Consider the following 27,808-nt stretch of genomic DNA (forward strand, 5'->3'; position numbering starts at 1 on the left):
AATAATTAACTGTGTAGCATTGCTATAATTATTGAAAATTATACAAAAGATATCAATTTGCCTGACCATATTTTAATTCAACTTTGTAAAACATTCAACGTATGTGCGTACTTTATAATTATAAAATAAATGAGCGAGGGTTTTAATCAATGAAAGTTATACAAAATATTCTTTGCCCATTTACTTGATATCAATTCAACATTAAATAGATGTATTTTTCTTTCCAATACTTGTCGTTGAAAATTCTAGAAAATATTCTATTTCGGAGGAGCCCATAGATGAGGGTTGTGATCCATAAAATTGGCAATGTTGGCACACTTATTTCGAGGAAAACTATTGAGGAAAAGGATCGAGGAAAATTCACAAACGATTAGCATTTACTCTGAAAATTATTTATCTCTTGCTCATCATTATTCATGACGACAATCTATGCCTTGGTTGTAGCTACATTTAAGGACAACGAGGAACGTTTCCATCGTCGAAAGATCGTAGTATCGCGTTATCGAGCGAAAGGGTTGAACGACCAGCCAAACCCTTCGGGCAAAGTTAAAGAGGGACGTGTGACGACAAAACGACGATGTTTTCGGAAGGGTAGAGGGTTCAAACGAACAAGAAGAACAACGTAATACAAAACGCGAACGAGTGTTATTCTTCTTTATCGAATAAAGCGAAGGAGTTTCAGTAATAGAGAGGGGATGAAATTCATAATAAAATATAGAAAAACAAACCATAATTTCTAATAAGAGCTTTATATAGGGGATAGAATAAGTAATATAAAAAAAGAAGAAATTGAACAAATTTTGACATTAATGGATGTCCATTGTATACTTGCTAGTAAAAGAATTACAGTGGAAACGAATTTGTGAAAGGATCACTTTGCATAAAAAAATAGCGGAACCACAGAAATTCTTGGAAATTTCTTTTCCCGAGAATGTAGAATATATAGGTAAAAGGGTTGAGTGGAATTGGAATACAAAGAAAAGGAATTCTCTCGAAACACTTTGCGCTGAGAGCCTTTCACTCTCATTTCCTTTTCTTGAAAGATATCACGTAAGGTTCTACGTAAATTAAAGGAAATTTTATCGAGCGTACATGGGGTTCAAACTAATTTCGGAGTAAGTCTAACGATCGGAGATCGGATCGATAGAAAAAATATATACCGAAAAGAAATGGAAGAGAAGTAGTAAAAGGAAAAAGAGGAAGTAGAAGGAAAAGAGAAAAGACGATGAAAGATTTTGGAAATAAGGAAAAGTAAGAATAAGAAGAAAGGGGGCTGAAGAAGGATTGTTTGGTAAGAGAGGGGGGATCCAGATCGCAATCGTGTCGCGTCTCGAGGATGCTAGAAAAGGTTAGAAAGAAAAGGGGAATAGCAGACGAAAGGTTCCAAGGGTTCACGGATATTTCCTTGAAAGAGGATTCCGTTGCGAAACGCGGTTGCGCAAAACAAAGTGGGAAACGTGTGACGGGAGGAGGACTGGAAGAGAAGAATCGAAGAACAAGAAGAGAGAAGAAACTTAAACGTAACGGAAGAGAAAGATAGAGATAGGGAGACCAACCAACCGACTGGTTCAGAAGAGGAGAGGATTGGGGGTGGGCATTGTGGGGTGAGAATGGTAGAAGAAGACTGGGAGGGTGGTAGGGTACGCTAGACGCGTATATCGATTACCGTCTCGCTGTCTCGAGCCTCAAATGGGAGAAGGAAAGGTCGTTTCTGAGAGTACCGACCGAAATCCTATTTCTCTCGGGCTACGAGCAAATCCTTTCCACCCTCCTACCTCCTACTTCCAACCACCCACCTTCGCCCTCCTACATCGCCAGGCTTCTCTCCGCGCGCCCTCGAGGAATCTCTGATTTTCTGCTTGCTTTCGAAAGAGTCCACTGACGCGAATATTTTCTGCCTACTTACATAGGCTTTTCAAGAGTATCGCGACAACGCGTTAAATGGACGAATAATTTGTTTAAAACTGTAATCAAACCAAAATATTGTCTCTCTACCAAATCTTTGCGTCTTACGTTTCATTTATTTAGGTGAACCTTTTTCCATAGAAGCTATTTGATTTTTAATGAAAATACATTTTTCCTACGTCCACGTTCATCGATCGAAGATCTTTCTCGGTTAACAGGTTAAGTATAGATAAAGCTAGAAAGGGTCGTTTGAAAGTTTAAACGACGGTTAAGGTCCATCGAACAAATCAATCGAAGACAGTATGAATGATCGAACTTTTCCATAAAAAATAGTTATTAAGTAGAAATTACGTTTCCGTTGAAAATGGGTTAAGGAGATTTTCGAGAAAGCGATTGACGATGGGAAACAAGTTAGTTGTACGACACCTGCGCGACTTTTGTCTCAGTGTATAGTACCTTTGGAAGGACAATAGAACAGTAGGCGCAATTTTGTGACCGGTGCGGATAAAGTTTGGGAGAAAGTTCACGATGAAGTTTTGGCTTGAGTACCTTGGCGAACAGAAATAGAACGGAAGAAGCAAGAAGAGAAAGTAAAAATAGAAAGGGAGACGAAAATAGTAAAAAACAAGAAGAAGAGGAAAAAGAAAAAGAAAGAAGGGCCGGTCGTGTCCCTTTTCGAATGTTTTTTTCTCTCTTTAACGTCTTCCTTCCTTCTTCCTTTCTTTCTTTAGCGAGAAAGCAACAGCCATTTTGGGATAAGAAAAGGGGGGAAAAGTTGAAGTATCTTCTTCTTGTCACTCCCCGGCCCTCTCGGATCCTTCCGTCGACGTTCCACTCCGTTCCTCCCAAGGACCATTTGGTAGCTTAAACTTGTTTTCCCTCTCGACTTAATAAACGACGCGTACACTTCGTCTTACTTGCATTTAACGTACCGGGTTTTCTCCTCTCGCTTATCTTTTTATTTTTATTTTTTTCTTCTTTTTATTCCCTTCTTTATCCTCATTTCTTCGCTTTTATATGAAATTTGTGCGATCATCTTATTGTATGAATTAATTCACATGATATTTATACTATTATCATTTTGCAAAATAATTTTTTGTTCGAGGCGTCTAAATATTTCAAAAGCAACGTATTTTGCGCATGAGTAAAATATAGCAAATGCATACAGGAAAACGAAGAAAGACACACACGCATATATATGTACATCATTTCTTTGTAAAATAAAAAGTATAATTACTTGCACGATAACACATGCACGCGTGCGCAACTGCACACATACATTCACGTATAATAATTTATATTTTAAATCAAACTTTTATTCTCTCCGCAAGAAAGTACGCTACTAATTAATTCTTTTATTTATCTTGTTCCAGGTGAGTAATATCTTTGGACATATTCAAAAACCGGGTGGAAGGTCTTTAAGCGGTCTAAAGCATGGAAGAAAGAAAGAAAGAAAGAAAGAAAGAGAGGAGGGAAAACTGACAAGGAAGAGAGAAAATTCGCTTTGGTGAGCACTCTCTAGTTCTCCTCGCGCTCATTATTTCAAACTCTCATAAGTGCGTTATGTGCTGCTAGCTGCTTTGTCCCTCGACAACGTTGAAATTCGCGAAAGAAATCTCTCTGTTAAAGAGAGTAAGAAAGAGAAAGAGTGAGAAACATCTTAACAGTATATGTTCACCCGCGGTGCTCTATTCACGTTCTAATCTAGGCCAATCAAGCGCACGTTACCAGTATGAATGGAGAGAGGAATCGTCCCTCATTCTCTCTCTCTCTCTGTGTATGCATATGCATGCGATGCGAGAGTCTGTGTTCGTAATCTTCGTACTATGAAGTGTGTGAGAAAGCTCGTAAATGCGTACGCGCGGCCCTGACGTGGCCTATACGCTACGACGAAGTTTACAACGATGACACGTTTACTGGAAATAGAAACTCGCGTAAGGCCCATAACAGTACACCCTGCACGTTTATTCTCGGATATGTTCTATGATTGCTATTCGCTGTACGTGTCTATTGACAAAAATATATCTTCTACCGTGGTAAGTTTCCAGTTAAATATGAGAATGTTTTTTTCGTTTTAAGGCATTTGTTTGATTAATTAATTGAAACTTTTTTTTATGTCCCATACAACGATTCGAATTTGAATCTGAATTATAATTGTTCTCTATCGCCCGGCAAACTTTTTCCAAACTAATCCGAATAGTGTATAGGATTGATTTTAAGCGACCTACTTACTTAGAAGTCGGTGAATTTTAAATTGATTTAAATTAGAATAACGTTTATCTAGTAGATCTGTGATAGTGAAATGAGAAAAGTGGATGAAAACGAATCGCCCCTCTGAAACTTTTCGTAGACGTATACGCGCGGGAGAACATGTTTATTGCATACATAATATGCCTCGGGGCGAATGGGATTGAACGAATCTAATATACTAGGACATCGACTACGATCTTTGTTTAGAAATCTAAAAGGGTTTGTTTCGTACACAGCTTAATTTTACAAACTTTTACCGTTACTCCTATTTTCATTACACTTTCATTACACATCGTTTGATCGGCTAACATAAATACGTACAAATATATTACCTAAAACATTTGTAATTGAATATCTTTTAACACGAATGCACGCGTTTTCGAATTTTACGAATTAAATAAAATCAATCGAGTGTTCTTCCTAAATTATTAACAAAATAATTTATTTCCAGATAATATTGTTTCGGCTTTTCTAGATCATAAAATTTCTACAAACCTTGTAACTTCAAACCCCTAACCCGTATTAAATCTTCGGTCAAGAGACCATAAATTCATTCGATTGGAATGGTCCGCACTAATAACAATAACAATAACCATCACGATAAAGACGTCATAAACTCGAAGAAGACTTTTTTCCTATTCGGATGGACGATCAGAAATCGAAACATCCGGAAAAGAACTGGGTCGATTTTAAATGCATCCAGCCGCATTGCGACGTCATAAATAGCGAAACGTTCGGTTCAGCAGCCTCAGTCATTCTGTGTCATCAACCTCCCCCTGTTCCTGCCCCCTCACCACGCTCTTTCTACTTGCTCGCTGCTGGCCCACTCATCCCATCGGTAGTAATTTTCTCTCTTTCCCCCTTTTAAACCCCCACTTATCCCCCTTTAAACCTCTCCCTCTTCCCTCCACCTCTTTTCCCCTTGGACGTTCGATCTTTCGATGTATTGCCCGATGAGAGTACATATACGAATCCCATGTTGTCCGATAGGAGTCCGATCGAAGAGGACAGTGTTCGGTCCTGTCATGTACAGAGATCCGTTTATCGCCAGTTCCCTTTGCATACCGGTCACTCTGTAACCCTTGCCTCCGGATATACCGGGTGTTCTCAATTGAAACGATGCTCCAAGTTCGTTGTTTCCAACCTATAACAAAACGACGAATGTTAATGCGAATAATTAGGATCGGATGTATCGGTAGAACTTCCAACAATTACATTGTCAAGTTTATTCAAGATCGGATCTTTTTATTCGTGTCAGGAAAGAGAGAGAAAGATTATTGTTAAGTCTATTGGAGTAAGGATAGAATAAAGTAATAACGTGTGCGCTATGAATAACTAACAATGCTCGATTGTAAGTTAAGAAGATGTTATTGGGAATGCGTGAATGAGTCATTGTAAGCATATTTTCGAGACTTTTTCGGGTCAGTTAGTTGTATTAGTGTTAATGAGACGAAGAGATGTTGGTTCTCGTATGGGATTAATTGTTATAAGATTAGAACGATTCATTTCGGTTTTTATGTCGAATAATATTCTGTTGTGTAGTATAATAGTTCTCTTGTGTTACGTAGTTCCGGATATAATGGTGTAGTGTTTTGTCTAATAGCCTATTAAATTATAAAGACTGCATTATATTAACTATTTAATTTATAGCCGGTCCTGAGTTATTCGTGAATCGATCATATATGAATTATATTGTATCGAGTTGCACAACGAGTTCGTACTATTCAAAGACGCATTTATACAATCTGTCCTTGAGAAAAAAAAATTAAGTGATTTCTCTTGTTAGGTATAAAATAAAAAAATAAAAAATAGGTTAGAAAAGTTAAGAAGTGAATTAAGAGAAAGAATTTAGAAATCTTTTTGAAAAGATTGTTTCTCGCGGTAGAATGTAATGTCGCGTAGAAATAGTCGAGCGGTCGTTACTACTAGAGAAGAATCTTTTTACGAGTTAGTCGGCCCTTTCTCTTCCCTAATTAGCGGAATCTGGCTCGGTGCCAGGAGCGTCGACGTCGGCCGGTACCAGGGGCGGCTGATCGCCGGCACCCTTCCCCGAGACAACTCGGCCGAAACGACATTCGGACCGCAAACGTTTCGCATTCCGACCAGCCGCACAAATCTCGTCGACGCGTCTCTGACGTCCCGCTCGAGAACACTCGCTTATGGACAACGTGAAACGACGGTCTCTTCTCAAAGTGTTCCAATCTACCAAAGGGTTCAATCTCTACTACACAAATCACACACCCTTTCTCTCAACCCCGAGCGATCAAACATCTCCTTCGAAAGTTTACTTATATATTTTTACGATTAGAACAAAATGACGATGGTCGTAGTATATATTTTTTATCTTTCGAATAAAAGAAGGAACGATCGATAACCTTTTCATCCAGATTCCATAACAAATTGAATGACAGTATCCTAAATGTATCATGATCGATCGCAAGGAATATGTAAAAGTAGAGACAGCTAGGGAATACTCGATTACTATCGTGACAGTACGAATGGCATCGCGATACGCTTGTAGAATAATTTCGTTTACCGAAGAGTCAGATAGAAGCTGGCACCCTTTCTTCCTTCGTTTTCTTCTCATTTTGTTCTCTGTCTCATTCTCTTTGCTCGTTCGCGTCTCTCTCGCTCTCTTTTTCTCTTTTTCTCATTGTAGCCCCTCTTGAAAAAGAAGGGTAAAGTTGGTTGCCAAAGGGACGACTGCAAGGTTTACGACCCTCGAAAGGCCCTTGGCTAACGACGTTACGCGTCCACCGACACGCCCGGTATACTTTAGGAGCTCTCCAATTAATTATTCCGCGGGATTTCGCCCCGATTTAATTACGGTTCTTACCGTTTCGGCTTCTTTCTTTCTCTCTTTTTCTCTTGTGTCCTCTTATATACTTTTTTCTCTCTCTTTTTTTAACTCTTGTATTCTTTTTTCTTACAATACGCGTGTCCAAACATCCCAAGTGCGATTAACGTATATACTAAATTTACTAAACCTCCTTAGATGGAAATTATTCAATTAGCTTTTTACTTTATCTTTCGTCCTCGTACTTTACAACCACTCTCCAGAGGAATATCTAATCCGCTTATCTCCACGTAGATCGATAATGTAAGACCTTGACTGTTCTCGTTACCCGATTAATCATTGAGGTGTCTAACTTGAAATAAAACAAATCAAAAAATTGATAGAGAAAGGGAAAGAAGTTGTTACAGGAAATGTTGTAGGAATATTTCAAAATTTTCCTTTTATCGATCGGTATATACCGGGCGAGTCTCCTAAGTTATTCGTTGCACGAGAAAATGTTTCAAATAAAATTTGCATGTGTAAGATTTTTAATTCACTCGCAGGAGTCATGCCAGAATTTGTGCCGAAGCCTTAGAAATAATTTCAGTCGATTGAAGTTAACTTTGTTTTATCGAGAATTCGAATCTACAATTACTATACCTTGAACTTTCTATATATTTCTCTCTTTGTATTTTTCCTGTTCTATTGGTACATGAAATAATTATTGAAGGAAAAAGAATATCGATACCTCTCACAGTTTTCTTTGGTCTTCCTACGCTTCGTTCCGATAAATTGACTAGGAAGATCAAAAATACTAGAATAAAATCGAACGATCAGGATGGTGTCGATTTCGAAGCAATTAACTAATTACGACGGTGATATTCGATGAACCGCAAGTTTATTATGTACACTAGGATCTATGTTTCATTTATGTATGTTGTAATAGATGGTAGGTGAGTACTTTTATTAATAAGATATCGTGTTATTTAAGTAATTGCTAATCAAAATTCAGTATACTCGACAAATAATTTGTTTAATATAATGTTTTTTACGCGCGGAAAAATACAAGTCAATAAAGTTCATTCGTTTGAAAAATAATCAAAAAGTATCGAGTACTAAAAATGCATAAAATAAATTTCCCGACTGTGTAATCTACGAGAATCTATGCAGCGATATACCTTCCGGAAAAAGTGCATTTCGTTAATTGAAAAACAAATATATTACTTCCTTTGCGATGTACTTTCGTTGGAAATAAAATATTTGAGGGATGGAAAAAAAATTGTCCGTTGTAGGAGACGCGTCAAGTGCAGTTTTGGTAGAGACAAGACTGAAGTAGAGACACGTCGAGACTAGGGCCGCATTTAAGCGCTCCATCTGTCTCTCTCTCTCTCTCTCTTGATGAGATAGAATGAGGGGTCCGTATCACCCTCACTGACGTGGCATAAAATTTCCAACGATTTCCACTCGGAGATTTCCCCTTGCTCTTCTACTCGGCCCCTTAATGTCTTCCTTCATGACGTCTATATGCATGCAGGCACGATTTCCAAATGAATTCAGGCTGAAATGAACGTTGGACTGGCTCGCTAACTTCCTCTCTTTCTCTTTCCCTTTCTATCTTTATCTCCCTTTTCAAAATTTCCCTCCTACCGCGACTCATTGTGACATGCAAAATTTAATCTTTTTCCAGCACTCTGGCGAATTAAAATTGCGTTTGAAAGCAGGCTAAAGCGATCTCGAGGCTGATCGAAAGCCGGGGATTACGCACGTAGGATCGCTAATTAATTTTAAAAACACCCTACACCTCTTTAAACCACCCTACACTCTGTACCCTCCGATACAATGCGCCAACCTTAAATTACGAACACACACACCGAACTTGTTTCTAGGAATATTCATATTACTTTTAGATTTTTTCTTTGTTCATTAAGTTTTGACAAACATAATAATAAAAATCCTTAATTAAGTGTGATGAAATATTAAAGGATGTTCGATGTGTTTTTACTCTCGCTAAAGAATGTACGTAATTCAAATTTAATGTCAAATTACATAGGGTTTATCTATAAAAAAAGAAAAGGGGAAAAGAAGGAGATCGCAAAACGTTATCCGTAAGAGTTGGAGGAGGAGGGGGAGGAGATCGTTTAGGGAAATCTCCATAGCGAGAGAGGAGCATTATCCGTAATTTCCGTATATCAACATCCTGCTAGTCGATCCTCCGGAAGGATCGGATTTTGCGTATATAGGAGGATGATAACGGCGAGAGGTGTTTAATATGCCAGGACACGCGGCGCATCGAAGGAACATTAGCGATGTCTTCTCCCACAGGATTTCCACTACCAGAGATAGATAGATAGATATATGTATAGGGTGTTTCACAAATACTTCTGCAAACTTTCCAAACAAATTCTTCAAATTCCAAAAAATAATCATGCCAATTATTACAGATAAATATGTCTAGAAATTGTTGTTTTATTTGTTCTAATTCATCGTACTAACATTACCAATGGACTCTTCGTCAAGATTTTCAAAAATATAGAAATAAATAAGTGAATGTAAATGCATAGGATATTTTTCTGGTGCAATAGAATTTATCTTTTAGAGTTTTAGGTATTTTTGAAACACCCTATAAATAGATACAGATAGACAAAAAAAATAGAGGAATGAGAGGAAGAAGAACGGAAAGTAAAAAGAAGATGGACCAAAAGGACGTCACTGGTCCTGTTCGATAACCGACGTAAGAAAGAACGGGAAGAGCTAATGGCGCGCGTGATGTTGGTGATTCGGAAAATTGTAGATCGGGGGGCGTATAATCGAGCTAATATCATCGACCCGATTCCCATACCATTGAGAAAACCGCTCGCCTATCTACGCTTTTCTTCTCCTCGTTCTATCTTCCTCACATTCATCTATCTCTCTCTCTCGCTCCCAGTTTTACACACTTTGTCTGTTTCTATCTCACTCGTTCGTGGAAAAGGAAAGGAGGAGGAGGAGGAGGAGGAGAGGGAAGAAGATTCGAAGGAAATTTCGCTAGGAAGCTTCATTTTCCACGGCGCTGCTTCCGCTTAAAGCCCGCATCCCTTCCATCATACCCCCTACCATTCTTACTTTATTTCTTTCTTTTCTCTTTTCTTTTCTCTCTCTCTCTCTCTCTCTCTCTCTCTCTCTTCCTCGTTTCGTAAAAGCCGCAAAAGGAGAACTGGTCGCGTCCCAGAGTGAAATCTTGAATTTCCCTATTCGAAGACGATCCCGAAGGACGGGACTATTTTCCAAGATATCTCCCCTTCCACCCTTCGAACCCTTACCGAAAGTGCCGATTTCACCGACTCGCATTGTTTCCATCCATTGCTTTCATTCGCGACTCCTTCTGGTATACGATCGACGTTGACGATCTTCTCTTCCTCTTCCTCTTCTTCCTCTTCTTCTTCGTTCAATGTGTCGGAAAGTAAAAAGGTCCTTGCAAAGTTTCTCCTAGTCGCGTTAATTATAGATAATTGCCGGTTTTCATTCGAAATGATTATTACATTTTAAGAAGAGTAAGAAATAGGAATAATATTATTCGATTTGTCAATGGAAATAGCGTTCATGGAGTAAAAATAGAGTATATTCTTGCAACGAATTAAAAGAATAAAAGAATCGAATTAAAAAGTAAAAATAATTCTTAGAATGATCATCCAACGAAGAAATAAGAAAATATTCATAAGAGATTAACGTCAAAGTCTGACTCATCATTCCTCTTTTTGTTCGCTTGTTCGATCGCCGTAAAAGATTGAACTTTACGTTTATCGTTCGATAAACGTAGGCGTTAGTCACGCTCTCTCTTGTCGCACGTCGTATTTTCAATGTTAGCATCATCGATCGACAATCAACCTTATTCCAAGATCCTCCTAAGGAATTATGGAAATTAATCCACGTCTCTTACCATTGAGATCCTTCTCTACTTTCTTTTTTTATTCATTTTTCCTTTTTTTTTATCCTTGTCGTCGGCAGTTCGAACGTTCGTAACGTCGTCGTGCTACGAGCAGAATTATCTTAATCGTCGACTGTTGGATTGGGAGATGGAAATCGTGGGCGATTTGCGAGAATTCACCTTCTCGCAAATCGAAAATCTACGCTGAAGGAGTAGGAGGGTGAAGGGAACGGAAGACGATCACCGTCAGCGTCAGCGTTTCTCACAACCCGATGATTCCTCCAAAAGGATTCTACCTCTGATCGTTCCTTTTCCTACGAGCAAGAAAATAAAAGGAAAGGGAAAAGAAAGAAAAAGAAGAAGATTGAAGATCGAACATCAGTGTGTTTCTCGAGTGAGAAGAAAATACCTATCTCATCGAAGGTGAGATCGTGTCAACGAGCTGATTCCTCTTTCTCTCGTCGTTCGTTACCCCTACTTTATCGTTCCCAAAGACCAATCGATATTCCTCCTTCGTGTCAATTCGTATTGGATCGTTGGAGCTGGACGAAAACGAGGTAATTCGATTAAATGAGAGAATACACACCGATGTAGCAAGAGTTCGGATAGGCTGGAAGGGGGCAGAAGAGAAGAGTGCTCGTAACATTGGGATATGGTTCCTTCGATGCGCTCGGGGGAGGCGTTGTCCTAGCTGGATGATAGGAGAAAGGTTACGAAGGTTGAAGCTGGGTTAGAGGTATAGGTGTAGGATGTGCATCGAGACGATGTTCCTACCATTTGGTAGCCAGACGCAACCCAGTCTCTTACCACCCTCCAGGGCGCCATCCATCTACACTCGCCCCTTCCTTTCCTTCTCCCGTGGGAGTAATTTCCTTTTTGCTTCGCCTTTCCGTACTCTCCTCGGTCCTCTTCCGTCTCTTTCTATTTCTCTTTCTCCGTTCCTTTTTCACTGGAACATCTTGTACCGTATTTTGCCAACTAGCACATTCTCCGATGCTTGCCTAATGTTCTCATATAAAAGATCGTTTTTCTAACGACGATATCAACTATTCGATGTAACTAGGATTTACAAAATCTTTCTTTTTAATTATATTCAAACTCGCAACACGCGCAAATACTACACAGAATTTGACGTCAATGATGATAATAAAACGTAATGGTAAGACGAAGACACACGCGTGCAAGTTTCCTCGCTCCGTATTGTGTCCCTTGTCTAGGGTCGTTCGATATTCGTAAGTAGAAGGGACCACCCTAACATTGGTGACCCTCAAAGATCAAGATAACGAGCTTACACTCCCAAAAGCGGGTTAATTAAAGGCTATTCCAGAGTAATCAGGATCCTTCGAATGTCTTATCGAGCGCGAATATTCAACTATTCTCCATTAAACATCCATTGTTACTTACTTTTACCATATGTTGTCTTAATAGAGTACGCGCAAATAATCCTAATTACATGAGAAATCAATAGCAAAACGTGATACTGAATTATTCCCGTAACACAATTTAGAGTCCAAACGAAAAGGGTATTTTTGTAAACTATCGAACGAGTTTATTATTAGATTGGTCTGTTTCAGGATTAATTGTACATGCCTATCAAAACGTTCAAATAATTCCATTATATTATTTAAAGTTCGTCCAATGCACATTATCTACGCGGGAATACGATATTACGTATATTTATTTTATTCGTTTGATTTAGAGTAGTAGCCTTTCGACAATCAATTCGAGAGCAGACACAAAGCATCGACTTTCCCCTTCATTACCTTTGATCGGCTCGAACGACACGAGAGGAGGAAGATCGGGTAAAGCTCACGATCGCTGCCATTTATTGGAAACTCGTGGACCTCCTCCTCTTCCTCTTCTACCCCCTCAAACACCCCTTCCACCTTCTCTTCCTGCTTTTGCTTCTCCTTCCACTCATCGCTCACGATTTTTCATTTCCTATTAATACAACCAACCTTTGCTCCTTCCACTCACTCCCCCTTCGCCCTCGCTCTACTCTTCACTCGTTATTTCTTGTTTCTTTTATCCTTGACTCTCTTCTTCCGATATTTTCCGATCGCAACTTTGACCGATACGTTTTCTTTTTTACGGAGAGAATTTTTTATCTTTTAATAACACAGGAGGATTTTTACATTTTATTTCGAAACATAAAGAGAATGAAATATCGTACGAAAATGTTATGGCAAGTATAATAAAGAAAATAAAATAAGAATATGTTCGATGTATATGAATATAAGTTTAACTACTTCATTTTTGTTATTAATCGATACTTATACGCAGAAAAAAAAGTATACTGAATTTTGATATTGTTATTTTTACGTATTTTTGTTCTTTTTAAAAGGAACGATAATCATCGTTTTTCGATGGGTGATTGGAATCGCTTGCATAAAAAGCGAGGTGGGAGTTGTTACGATAAAGGGGGGGCAGGGGAGAGGGGTTTAAAGTGCGATTAATTATTCTCTCTCAGCTGGGAGTCAACGAGCGAGTGCGATGCGTGTACACAAGCTGCTAGGGGTTGACGGGTGGTTCAAGGGGGCTTTAGGGAGGGGTTGGAGGGGCTGGAGGGCTAAGGGAGGAGGAGGAGGAGGAGGAGGGTATCGAGTGCACTTTGTCGGGACGTTACCACCACTGTTTCCACGCGTGCTGCTTCTCTTTCTCTTTCTCTTTCTCTCTTGTCGTGTTTGTAGGCCATTGTCGAAGGGCCATGCTCTCGATTTAATTGCGGAAACACGTGACTGCCTCGTTAAAAAAAAAAAAAAGAAAAAGAAAAAGGGAAAAGAGACGCGAGCGTGCTCTAAGAGGGTCAAAGCGGCAAGTAAACGAGGATAAGTGTTGGAAGAATGAAAGGGGTTAAGGGGAGGGGAAAGTCAAACTCGAATTTATCCCTAAATATTCTTTTTATCTTCAGTTATTTGGTTTCAAGGTAGGGTAGGAAGGAATTCTCTGATGTGCAGAAAACTAAAAGGATCTTATTTTGAGAATCATTATAAAAGAGTTCCTAATGAGAATCTAGTGTATTACTGGTATCATTAACGGCTATACTCATTTGAAACAAAAATATTGAGACATGAGATTCCACGAACGTGCAAAATTCAAATAAGAAAGTTCCATTACTTTCCAGACAGGAGGTATAAAAGTTAAGAAGAAAGTTCAAGCTTTCTAGTTTACGTTTGAGTTTCAAAATTTAGGAAACAGAATAATATGAAATATTCTAGTGAATATAATTTGAACAACTATTTTAACCGAATTCAATTCCTAAAACACCAAGAATTTAGCGAATTTGCTTGTTGCTTTTCTTTCCAAACCGTGGCAAAGAAAAATTCAATATACGGAATGTCAGGTGGTATGTGATGTCGACTAATTTCGAATGAACGTTCGAACACATTCGAAAGTTCGTCGTCGAGCAAGTTAAACGCGTTCGAAATATTTGAGAGGTAAATAGAAGCGTAGAGAGAAGCTTAGAAAACCGATAGATCGAACCTAGATAGAATGAGGAATTCGATAAAGGTGTAGAAGAGATAGAAGCTACCCTGATAAATAGATAGATAGAAGAAAACAAAGATAGGAGTAGATCGAGGGGAAAGTTGGTAATTGCTCCTGGCAATTATTTTCCCTGATCTAAAAGTAGCTCAGAAACGAGACCTCTTCTCTATGCGGAAAGAACGTTGAAAGGGGGGTTGGTTGGGGGAGGTAAAGATGACGGGAACAAAATCGGAGTTGCTAGAAGTTAATTAAACGCGAACGGGAGTTCGCGCTTGATCGGTTGCTTCAACGAAAATTCCATTCTGTTTTCATCTTCTTCTCAGAATTCTTTACTTTCAACTATCTCTCGTTCCTCTTTTATTGCTTCTTTTATTCTTAAGGTACGGCGAGTTATTCGTTCGAAGTTAGCGCGCGATGTTCCTTCGTACTTATACTTAGAAGTTATACACATAAAAAAACAATTATCTCTGGTCAAATGAAATTATATAGGTATTAGATGTTAAACAAGAAGACAATGTTTTTTGACTGCGAGTGGAGTTAGATCGATACCGAATTGTGATCACATTTCGTTCTTCCTCTCAAATTAACCGTAGGATTCTCTCTAGAACTATCTGGAAGCAATCGGGAATACGCGTCGCAGTGGAACGAGTCTCGCGGGTACAATAAGAGTCGAACGATGTGCAAAGTAATCGACGAGTATTTGGGATTACGGAAACCGAAACTTAATCGAACAGAATCTTCCTACATCTCGGTTAAAAACATTACATATTTTTTCTAATTATGGAATATAATGATTGGTTGAACAAAAAATGCACAATAATAAGTTTAATAAGAAAATCTTTCAAAATGTAATAAAAATTATCAACGTTACTTATTACTTAATCTAATATTTCAATTCGTCACTCGTATTTTTTATTCGGTAGACAGATAACGCACGGTTCGGTTTATGTTTGGCTACTTTGTTTTAAAAGTACACAAACGTATCACTCGGTCCAATGCAAATCATTCCTGCTGAAAGTATTTCATTTAAATTTATGTATCGTTATATAGATTTTATGTAGACAAAATTTAAATAACAAAGTACAGAAACTATTGAAATATAGACGCATATATGCGGTTAAAGGTATAAGCAAAAATAAAAAAAGAAAGAGAAGGCTGCAAAAGACAAAATTAGTATGATTTTAAAGCTATTCGTTTCTCAGCACTTTTCACGGGTAACTTTGATACGAATTCAAAGTTGGGAAGAGATGCGTCACCGAGAAGAAGTAGAAGTAGAAGTAGAAGTAGAAGTAAAAGTAGAAGAAGTAGAAGAAAAATTTCTGTGGCTCGATGTCTCCGCCGCCCGTTGCCGCCACGATACCGGATGCGGTTACCAGCCGACAATAAGTTCTCGTCAGACGCAGCATCGCGAGTTTCCTAGAGAGTCGTACGCTCATTCCTAACTTCGAAAGAGAAGTTTCGACGTAGCTGCGACCCGCCGCGAGCTAGTAGCATCTACCAGAGAAGATGTTTCCCCTTATCCTACAACCCCAAACCCACCTTACTCTTCTCATCCCTTCTCTCACCCTTTATCTCTTTCTTTGAAGTAGAATCTTGTACTGTGTGTGTTGAATGAAAGTTACACTTACGTCTTCTAATTGCCGCTGTTGTTGTCCCACCATTCCGAAAACACTTATTTCGCGTTTTAACATTTTCGAGGCGTTAAAATGGTTAGAACGATATGCTTTCAAGCATAAGAAAGAGTGAGAGGGGGAGGAGGAAGAGGGGGAGGGAATACTCGTAGTTGGCTCGAAAGGAAAAAAGGAGTACTTAAAAGGAAAATCGTCGTCTCGTTTAAAAGGCGACAAGTCGCTCTTTCGAAGCAAGAAAATGACACCGACAGCAAATTTAAAACTTTTTAAGAGAACATTTTATGAAATTGAGATAGGTATTACGAAGCTGTTCAACCGAGAAAAGGATTTTAACTTTACTCTTGAAGTCTCTTCTTTCTTTTCCTTTTTTATTCCATTATTATTTATTTTTCAATTTATAATATACAAGAAAAATCTATTCTATTTTATATTAAATCTTTGCAAACATATTTTTTAATTAAAAGAGAATATATTACGAACGTAATTAACCGAGGCATCAAAAATTCTCATTTAATCTTACCGTTTGTTATTCTTTTCGCGATAGGAAAAATTGTAGGAAATTATTAAAAAATTGAAACTTCGTTGTTCGTATCCAATATATACGAGTACGCGCATACATATTTTAATATCTTGACATAATCTTTGGAGTTGTTGCTGAAAGAGCATTTTTCGAGTCGTAGGGTAGTCAAACTCGAAGGGTGGCAATCTTCGCGGGAATTCAATCTTCCGAATTTGATGTCTGCCGTTTACCAACTTGCCTTATGCAGAATGTCGGACTACCGATTCGTGTGTTTCGACCGAACAAGAGACAAAGAAATACAAAAACAAAGGTGTCAGTGTAAAGACTTCGTCTTTGAGAGAATTGCAAGTAGTACTTATGTAGGAGAACGTCGGAAAGAAAGACCCTTACATTTCAAATTAAAAGGAAATTTGAAATACCGAAGGACTTTCTCAAAGCTCCAACATTTTTTTCCCTTCCTTATCCCTCCGCCTCTTTCTCTTCTCTCCGACACTTTCAAGAATACGTATTCGTTCAAACTCCTCGTCGCGTCCTTTCTTTTACTTCCGGAGTATTTCAACTTTTCAAATTGAAATTATTTCCGATACTCGTCCAAGTACTCCACGAACAAAGAAAGTATTTACCAAGAATTTATGCACGTAATATCGACGCTACACGAGGTATCACAGCACATTTTTTTTCAAACTTATTATTTTCAGCATGCAAATTAATTTGAAGTTTCTTTCTTCGCTCGTTTAAGCGAAATATAACGGGAATGCGGAAAAAGATTTGCAAAAGTACTTGTACTTTTTTAATCCTAAGCAATAGATAAATGGAAATTGGTTCTTTCCAAATGCGACCACCAATGAACACATTTTCGTTCCCTATTGTTCAGAAGCGTACTCGGTGTCCTGTGTTTTCCAATTGCACCTACATATATAGATATACATAGAGACACGTGCATCTACCAACCAAACAGCGTCATTGTTCTCTATGTAGGTTGCCAGCTTTGCCGGTCTTCGTTTCGTACTAACAAACGGAAAGCGGATAATAAAGTAGCATAAAACAATGTTATCCACGACAAAAGTTTTTTGTATTACTATAAAACGTATTATCATTAAGTGTTATCAATTTTTTATTTGCTTATATTAATGTTGTAAAGTGTAAGCGTAGAAGTTTAGAGGAAGATAGGAGGAATAACGGTGAGAGAAGATTTTCTCTTTTGACAGCTTCTGCTTACTCTACTTTCTCAATTTCTTCCTGTCCTACTCCCATTTGACGAAAAAAATTAGTTTCATTTTTGATTGTTATTACCTTCGAACTCCGAAATGAATTTTTTCTTCCTACATCGTACTGGCTGCATTTTGTTTCTTTCTTTTATATTTATTTTTTCCAAGTTGAAAAGAAATGTTATACGTACTTTGTAAAAGTGGAAAAGTGGTTAAACTTGGTCCATCTCAACGTCGTTGCACGTACTGTGCTCTCTCGAGGAGTTAGTTAACTCGTAATACGCGACGTTGGCGGGACTTTCTTCATTTCTAAGGAGTACGAAATCTTCCGGTTGACGTTTTACTCGACAGCAGACAAGAGCTCATTAACGTTTTAAGAGGTTGCGCAGGTAACGTTTCTTTCTCACGAATAAGAGAGATTCTAGTCAAATCTAAACGCATTAGGTATCGCAAAGTTTTCAAATCGCTGATGCAACGGGTTGTACCAAAGGCGCTTGTTAAATACTATAATTATATATTTTTACATTAATTTCCCTTAAAATCAAAGACACGAACTTTACGAACAAACGAATTAACGAAAAATCCAAGAAAATACAAAATATCGATACTGTTTGTACGGAGTTATAGGGGTCTACGGCGGCTCGAAAAACCGCAGCCTGTGAAATTCAACGCCAAGGTAATTCGAGAGCCGTGAGACGGCTGTTGAGCAAGAAGGAGGTAGCTGCTTAGGGAGCAAGAGAGAAAGGGTGCACCGACGATGCTTGCTGGTGGTCGGGGGTGGAATTTCGGATGGGTTGCCGGGTTTGCCGCTCGGGTTTCTAAGTTTATTAAGTCCGACCGCGACTTGCCTTATCTAGCCGAGGGAGTCCACTGCCATCTCATATATCCACCCCCTACTTTCTTCTTTTCTATATCTCCCTCTCTTTATTCTTTTCGGCGGCCTTCCTTTCTCTCAGCCGATCTTCTTTCGTTCTACCATCCTGGGCCAACCGTAAATTCATATCTGGAATAATTTTCACCCAGGCAACTTGGCTAACGGCCAGGGTTTCTCGTAAACTCTCTCGACTACCCTCTGGCCCTTTCTCTCTCTCTCCCTCTCTTTTTCTATATAGATAAAATAGATCGATGTATATATCTCTCTTTCTCTTCTTTCTTTCACTCTTTATTCATCATCTCTCTGTCTTCTTCTTTTCTTTCTCTCTCTTCATTTCAAGAACAGAAGAAATCCCCTACTCTTATTCCCATCTCCCTCGGATTTTATTTCCCGGATAACACCTTAGCCTCTCCTCTTGTCCTCTTAAACTTACTCTCTTGCTCGTATTTCGTCAACAAACGGCACTGGGACACTGGCCCGGGATAAAGTAAGTAGCATGATTCTATCCACGTTGCTTCTATAACGTATACTTTTACTACTACCAGTTCTAATTATTCTATCAAGCGAACATTTTTTTTCCGTGCAAATCTTCATGGAACTTTTTACTTTTGAATTATTAGATTTGAGTTATTTAATAATGGTCGAGACCCCTATTCGGTTAAGCTGTCACAGTTTTACGATATTATCTCGTGCTCGTTAATGAGAGAAAATTATTATCATTTTGTAGATTCTTACAAGTTTTATGGAATGTTGGTTACTCGTAGTCTAGATAAAACTGTTCTGGCATGTTTCTTGCAGAGAAAATTATTCGAATGATCTACATTCTTTATTACGTGTTTCGATCAATTTTATCCTTTTTTTATTACGTCAAGTACTGATAACTGAATATATCTTTTTTATAATCCTAATAAAAACGACCTTTCTTTTACTTTTCTTATTTCCTTCATTAGATATTTTAAATTAAAGTAAATCCTTACGTATATTTGAATATTTTTACGATTCGTGCCCCAACGTCTTCGAAAACAGAAAAAGTTTAAACGGCTTTTTCGAATAGTAAACGAACCGATTGAAATCATGCTTGGAAATATTCAGTAAATGTGTGGGTGAAGTATACACAACGATTCCCAACACGTACGCGAGCACTTGTGTGTGTGCGTGTAAGTATCTTGGTTCCTTTTCGTCGTGTATACACGAAACACGTGCGAAACACCGTTTCGGTTCGTGGCTGCAGACAGAATTGGGTTGCGTAGAATAGTGAGGAAGATAAATGTTAACATTTCTTGGGAATTCAAGTTGATTTTCTCGAACGAATGGAAGGATCGACTGCGAGTGGTACTTGCCGCAGTATTCGATTAAAATTTAAGTTGCCTTTTAATTGTCTAACACAGAGGTATCCTACCAATATTCCGTAAGTTACGAAAGAAATAAATTTTACGTGACGAGTATTTTACATCTTCCTTTCGAGACCTTACGTGAATCATCTTTTAAATATTTAGCGTTATTATTCGTAAAGTAGGATGTGACTCAGTTGAATTCGTGATTGCGACTTAACGATAAACGCCAACGTTCACGTCGTATGACATCACTAGCGAATTCCTTTAGAAATTATTATCGTCAAAACAAGATTTAAAATTTGTTTTTCATATAAAATGACCAGTGTTAAATGAAACCAACAACATATATTTGATAATAAATATTCTACCAGCTTAAAAAACAAGTACTTTTCTTGTATAGAGTATACTGAATTTGTCTGTTAAAATCAGACAAAATAAAGTAACTGCACTCGTAGTCGCGAATGAGAAGGATCGATTAAATTAGTAAAGAAAACCGAAGGTCGAGAATGAGATAGAAAAGCGGTATGCAAAGAGGCAGACAGAAAGCATGAGAAATAGTAAGAGAGCATCAAAGTTGAGATAAAGAATTAATCCAGCAGATTTCCCTAATGAGTTCTCTTTGGACCGATAAAGGAAGATGCTATCATCAGCGTTTCCTTTATCCTTTTTTTTTCTTCTACCTTTCAGACGGTGTTATTTTTTTCTTTCTTCCTTTCTTCCTTTTCTTTTTTAATGCAATTCCAGAAGAAAGAGTAGGAAAAGATTGGAAGAAAAATGCGAATAAAAAGATTTCGGTTTTGTCCACTTGAACGAATCAAGAAACTGTTGAAGCATGTAATAACCTTACTCTGTGTGAAATTATAATGAAAGTAGAACGATAATCGTTATGGGAATGAAAATCCCAGAAGCCGCTTAAGTTTCTTATCGTGCGAGTGTATCGCGAGATAATGTATGTACATATTTCGATGTAATCTCTTAATGAGCTTCGATCGAGAAGACAGGATTAGACTAGGGGGAGAGAAGAGAGAAAGAGAGTCTAGGGATTAAGTGGTGAGGAAACGCGCGTATACACCACCCCTCGTCTACTGACGTTTAGTAATCACAGCTGCTGCCATAGCAAGTTACCTTCTGCCACTTTCAGCGACATCAACAAACGCTAGAAACATTATCTCTGAGTGCATCTGCAGGAAACACTACTCTGTTATTATTAGCTAACAGTAGTGCCAAAAAGATCTTATCGATAAAATCACCATTATTTATAGCATTTTTCTCTTTGTTATTATTAAAATAATTTTAGGGTTTATCTATATAAAATTTCTACAGATACTCGTTGTTTATACGTGCCTGTAATAGACGAAATATTATTTCGAAAAAACATCATATTATTATTATTTATCAAATTTCTAAGGGGACAACTTTACAAACGCTAAATAAATGACATTAATTATTAGTAGACTTGTTTACTTCGATACAGCGACGGTGCAGAAAAAGACAGATAGAAAGAAAGAGACTATTCGCATACTTAAGTGTGTCATGGTAGGAGTAATATAAGCAAACCGATAGCAGCGAAAGCAGCCGTCTGCCTTGGAAGTAGAAGCGGAAAGGGGTTATATTCGACACACGAACGCACACACTCCCTAATCCTACTCTGCATATTAAGCGATCTGCGATGCCACCCCGTCGTTGCAGGTGAACCCCACCTTCCTCTCCAGCTCCCTCCTAGCTCCCTCCTAGCTCCCTCCTAGCCGAGTTCGATATCGAGTATTCCAGGCTGGATAGACAGCCCTGGCACGTCACTCATGAACTCTATGCAGTGGCATATGCCGATGATTGGCCGCCGACCGTCAAACTCATCCCCAACCCGTTTTGATCCCGACCCGCGTGTCTGCGCCCTTTCTATTTTTATGTGCTATGCTTGTATAGTCGTGCTTACCCTTCTCCTCCTCCACCCCATTCTATCCTATCCGATCCTTCCTCTGCATCCCCTCCTCCTCTTCTCCTCTTTTCTAGTTCTATCTCTCTCTATTCAATAGAGGCGTCACCGATTTCAACGACGCGCGTCAAACATTTTGATTTGGAAGCATTCATCGACAACATGCACGTACCATATCGTTGATTCGATGTCATTCAGAATGGAATTTTTCCTTTCGGGACGGTCTCTGTGTTAACTGTTGGACAATTTATCTTTTCTATTGGAGTAATAATATCGAAGGTCTTTAGCAGCAGAGAATTGTAAAGTAACTGTATTCGGATTTTTTTTGGGTCATACGTATGATTCACTTAGATGGAAACAATCATCATGTATACATCATATTGTTTGATTCGATGTTATTCAAATCCAAAATAGAACTTCTTTTGAAAAGAATCTTGCAAACGGTAAGCTTTAGGACAATTTCTATTTTATATCGAGAAAATTTTATCTCCTATCGGTCCTCGCCAACTAACGTCACACAATCTCTTTTACCAAAGAAGAACTTGTTTCATTATGCAATCTCTTTACCTTCCGCTTAATAATCACGTCGAGTGCATCCTTGCATGCAATTTTATTCTTCTTTCGCTTCTTATTTCCCCCTAATCCATCCCAATCCCGTTTTTTTCAATTTATCCTTCCGAAGACGGTGGTCGCGGTTTTACGTCACATGGTCAGAAGATACTGACAATGAGACTTTCTTTTTATTCCTTTAACCGTTTCTTATTTTTTTCCTTTTTCGAATATTTTCCTTTCTACCTTTCTTTCACGATAGTTTTTTTTTTTTTTTATTAAGCGACGATGCTATCTAAACCAGACGTAATCTATACAGATTTGCTTTAAACAGATTTATTTCTTTCTTTTTTTTTTTTCTTCCCCATTGCTTCGTTTATCAGCATATACGAGCGGGAGAGAGGACATACCATCGACCAACACTAATCTTCGTTTCTCGATATTACCCTCGCAACTACGGGGGCAGGAGTCGACAGTAAATTCGCTACGAATACGATTCGCATTTGCAGTTTGATGGGGCGTACTCTCGTTTCTCTCTCACCCACGCAATCGTGACACGTCCAACCTAATGAACTTCGTATGATAGAGTGCGACCACGAGCTGACGCTCTTCCGAACTGGACGAACCAACGAAGAAAAGGGGAAGAAAAAGTGAAAGGAATGTACGAATCCGGACCGAAGAAAGATAAAAAGAGAAGGAAAGAAGTAGAGATAGAAATATCTATATATATACATAGTAAGAGTGAAAGAGTTTAAAAGAGGGATAGCAAGTTGAAAGGTAGGAGGGGAAGAGGGGAGCGACAGATGGCAGCAGGAAAAATGACAACTCGTCGACAGTGATTAATTGCATCGCTTCGCGCCACGTAACGAGCAATTAATTATTATCGGGTAATCAAATTGGCTGCTAGCCCCCCCCCCTCCTTGCACTCTTGCCCCCCTCTTATTCCTTTCCTCGTGGAACGATCTCGTGCGCGCACCTCGTAACAGTAATTTTTAATTAGTCGACGTGCGACGACTCCGAACCTTTTTGCAGGGACGCGAACGAACGAACGAACGAACGATCCGATACTTTGCTTTTCTATACTTTTATTTCATACCCCCCAACCCCCTTTTATCTTTTCTTTTTCCACTCGCATTATCTTTAACTCTCTTTCTCTCTGATACTATACCGGACATATCGGTTCGGTGGTATCGAGTAATTGGAAAAATTCTGGTAGGATTAAAAGTAAATCTCTCCTTAAATTGGAATAGCAATCTTTCCTTCTCCTACTTCATACGATTTGCATATTTTTAATTCGGCAATAAGATTTCCGGGATGACATTGGGTTATCCTATCTGCGATATATAAGAAATGAAACGCCATTTCTATAATCAAACGAAAAGAAAATAGATAGAAGATAAAAAAAGGAAAAATAAAAGAGAGATAGGGAATCTTGAATCGCAAAGAGGACTGCTGCTGCTGCTGCTGCTGCTGCTGCTGCTGCTGCCGGTGCCGGTGCCGGTGCCGGTGCTGGTGCTGGTGCTGCCTGGCTTCTTGTCAAAAGAGAGAATTTGGTTCGTAGGAAAGCTCGCACGAGAAACTTTTCCCCCCGTTGCTTCTTATCGTTCATCTCGATTTGCAGACCTGCCCCTACTCCTATCTCTTTCTCTCTTCCCTCCGCACCCTCTTTTTCTTCTTCTCCTTCTTTTTCTTTTTCTTTTTCTTCTTCTTCTTCTTAGTTCGTCGGGGCACACAAGGAGCGTCGACCTTATCGTTCGCGATCGTCGATAAATGTTATGCAACGGAGCGAGGCAGGACGGGTGTTCACCGATAACCTTCCCCCTTACTCCTCTTCTTTCCACCTTTTCCCCTCTCCTCGAGCCCCGCGGACCCACGCGAACGCCCCAACCCCCCAAACACCCCCCCGGCCGCCCCCCGCCCCGGCCCCCGCCGACCCGCCCGACCACCCTGCCCCACCCCCCCCCCCCACGCCCAACCACCCAAAAAAAAAAATTATCCCCACCCCTATTTTTCCCCCCCTTTTTGGTTATTTTCTTTTCCCATTTTCTCTTCTCTGCACCCTTCCTAATCGAATTCGACGTCGCATATACACGCGCCACAGTACAATTTCCAAGATTCTTGCAGTCGATAGCGTATCTTTTTTTTTCTCTTTTTTTTCTTGCTCCACACTTAGTCAGCTGTTCGAGTTAGGTGCGTTCATTGGTGCGTTATTCTGTCTGTCTGTCTGACTGTCTATCTTTTTCTCTTTCTATCTTTTTTACTTATACTTTCCTCTTCGTTTGCATGACGCGTGTCTCTCCGAGGGTGGATAAAGAACACGCGAACATGCAAACGAACGTTATGATTCACCAGGACGACGTTCGGCGAACAGGCACCGACCGAGAGGGTCGAATAGTCCAGCTACGCGTACTTCCTTGCTTACATAAATTATCTACGAATAAAAGGTTGTACCTTTTGGTACTAGGGTTTCTTGATTCCTACATTGTTCATGCGAGCTTGATCATTCTTTCAACGTTTTTAAGAAACTGGGACTGCGTTCCAGTATCTTTCTAAATATTTTACAGGGGCTTGCTCATATATTTATTTTGTTATATATTTTCGTAATATTTTGTTTGAGAAGCTACGTAATGTGTATTCAAAAAAATATTTCAGTCTATGATACAACTGAAACTACATTCATACGGTCAGAGAGACGATATGGGAATTTTTCATTTCGGAGATTCCGTTCGACCAAAAATTGATCGCTCGAGCAGTTATGTTTACCGAACAGAGATTGACACGCTGATGCGTAGTATTGCAATTCGGGAAAATAATATTTGTTTTAATATTTGTTTTTTTTTTCTAGTGTATATTATTAATATTTAATATTTAACTGAAATACAAAATCTCATCAAAACTAGCCTTTCCCTGAAGTCGTCGCAGTTTTCTTGTCTTCACAAAATTTCGAATACTTCGGAATACGTTACCGAATCGTAAAAAATTACAAATAAAATGTAACTGGATAGATATTTGCGCTACGTCAATAATAAATCTAATTAATCCAGCTAATAATAAACTTTCCTAAACTTTAGAAATAAATCTTGCAGGATTATTAAGTACAATTGGTTAATCCAAAATGTAAAAGTTTTTCAACAAAATCGTTAGCAGTCGTTTGAAAGAAATTATCGCTTGAGTCAACTGTAACGGTACGATGCGGTCGTAGCCAAGCGTAATTACGTTGGTATGCAGCGCACGAACGTCCAAAGCAGCATCGTCGTCTCTTCCTACGCGACTTCCAGAAAAGCTAAAGAGAAAGAGAAGTAGGAGATGGGTGGAATACATTTGGAGACTCGAGCGGTTGTTACTTAAATCGCTTTTTACCGAGTTTCCGCGTCCGACCGTTTTTAACTTCATTCGTTCCAAGAGGTTGAGACTTGGAAACGTTAGGCGCGATTCTTTTAAATTTGCGAACGATCAACAAAGAGTATATTTATTTAACTTAAGTAGCTTCTCTCCCACCATTTTTCCTTTCTTTTTTCTCTTTTAATCAAATGCCCTCTTTCCTCGTTTCGAATAAAATCGCAGGAAAATACAAGAAAATAAATAGCATTACCGGCGAAAGAACTTTTTTGTACGACTTACGATAAAATTACATCTATCCAGAAAAACAAGCTGCACTCCCACACCCTTCTTTCTTCCAAAACAAAAAAAGAGAAGAAAGATAAAAATCTTTTTCTAGCTAGTGAGAAATCCTCTTTCTAGTAGCAAACATCAGAGTGTGTGAATACATCCGAAGAGAAAGATAGGAAACGCTGTTTACCCGATTCTTTTCGATTCTATCAAAAGAGTTTGAAAAAAAAAAGAAGAAGAAACCGGCGAGAGAATCGGAGCTTGCGTGAAATAGAGAAAGAAAGAAAGAAAGTGAGAAGCAAAGAAGGGAAGCAAGATAGAAGGAAAGTGGATAGGTCGGATAGATAGGGTTGGTGGGTGGTTAGCGTGCAAACACACATCTACCTACGAGCGTATTGTTAGCAACGTTTCTCGGTCCCGTTCGAGGCAAATCCAATTATTCGAAACGAGACCACAAGTTTTCACGGTCTCGTTCAAACCCATCTATTTATACGACGCGAGAGCAAAAAAGAAAGAAGGAGAAGAGAAAGGGCAGGAAAACCCGGGAGGGTTGGGAAGCTTTCCGTTGGTAACTGTGCACGTTCAATGTGAGTTTGGATAGGAGAAAGCGATGAAGGAAAAGAAATGAGAGGTGTAGGTGTAGGATAAAAAGTATTACTATGTGAGGGCTGAGGTGGGAAAACGAGGATGGCAAAATACACGCTCGATACACGCTCGATACACGCTCGATACACGCGTCGTTTCACTTCCGTCCACGTCCCTACCCTAAAATCTCTCGCTCGCACGCTCGTTCGTTGCGACCGCAGAGAGGAGTGTGCGTCCGTTCGCTCGTTCATTAGGTCGCACGTGGAACAGTTACTGCGAAATCGTGAAACCAATGTTGTAGGAAGAGATGCGAGGACAACGGTACACGTGCGAGCTGCAACGTGGAAACTGATAGTCGCATCGTTGTGTACAAGTTGAAAATATCGGTATTTGGCTGACAGCAAAGTTTTGGCAGATTTGAAAGTCAATTACTTTTCTATGCTCGTATATGCGTCTAGTGAAAAGGGTTTAGGTGGATATTTTTAGACTCATCGTTGGAGTGCAGAGAACCCCTCGTTCGTTCTTTCTATCTATCCATGTATATCCGTCTCTGTTTCGGACTGTCTCTCTTTATCCTGTTCATCCTCTTGGACGATCCTCCTATGGCAGGGAGCAAATGCACTTAGCCGTAATCGTAGCCGCGGGCGAACTGCCGGCATACTAAGCCGACGACGGCCTCAATAGCTCGCTTCCGTGCCGTCCGCTCGACGTTATCGCCGTTTAATGGCAGGTACACACGTTCAACGGTAAGCAACTAGAGAGCCACGTATCGATATTATCGATACACATAACTAGGAATGTGTAAACTGTGTTTGCCGTATATAACCGTTAGTGCATTTTCATTATTTAGTGGGATTCATTTTGGAAAAAGTAAACACTTTTTACCTGAACTTTTTTTTATGTTCGGGGGAAAAAAAATAGCTGATATTTTTTTATCGTCCAAATACTTCATTTTCCGTATGTCACAGAAGTACATCGTGGGAGTTTATAAAAACGATATCTATGAGCCTATAAGTAAAAGAAGATCTTTAGAAATATTCTTTTATATAGAAAACGATTGCAATAGAAAGAACGATATAACTCTTCACAGTTTTCATTTCGACCATTTCAAGTTCGGTACAGCGGTTCGATGTTGTACCGTTAGGAAAAAAGAAAAAGAGAGAAAGAATGGAAGAGAGGAGGGATACTGTAACGTTTTCTCGAATTCAATCTCGTTCTCGTAGAAGAAAAAGAAAGAGACGGAT

General features: G+C 39.1%; 1 protein-coding gene and 1 long non-coding RNA gene across 2 annotated transcripts in view; both read left to right on the top strand.

Annotated features, from left to right (window-relative positions):
* Positions 1 to 3,365, top strand: part of LOC122523609 — a 39,024-nt gene extending 35,659 nt beyond the window's left edge. Inside the window, exon 2 of the long non-coding RNA XR_006305333.1 lies at positions 3,279 to 3,365. This is a non-coding gene — a long non-coding RNA (uncharacterized LOC122523609). The remainder of the gene's footprint in view (positions 1 to 3,278) is intronic.
* LOC122523608 (Krueppel-like factor 6) overlaps positions 1 to 27,808 on the top strand; it is a 233,038-nt gene that overhangs the window by 119,017 nt on the left and 86,213 nt on the right. The gene's annotated exons all lie outside the window — the stretch shown is intronic.

This window comes from Polistes fuscatus, unplaced genomic scaffold (genome assembly GCF_010416935.1).
Source record: "Polistes fuscatus isolate 324 unplaced genomic scaffold, CU_Pfus_HIC Scaffold6, whole genome shotgun sequence".
NCBI classification, from domain to species: Eukaryota; Metazoa; Arthropoda; class Insecta; order Hymenoptera; family Vespidae; genus Polistes; species Polistes fuscatus.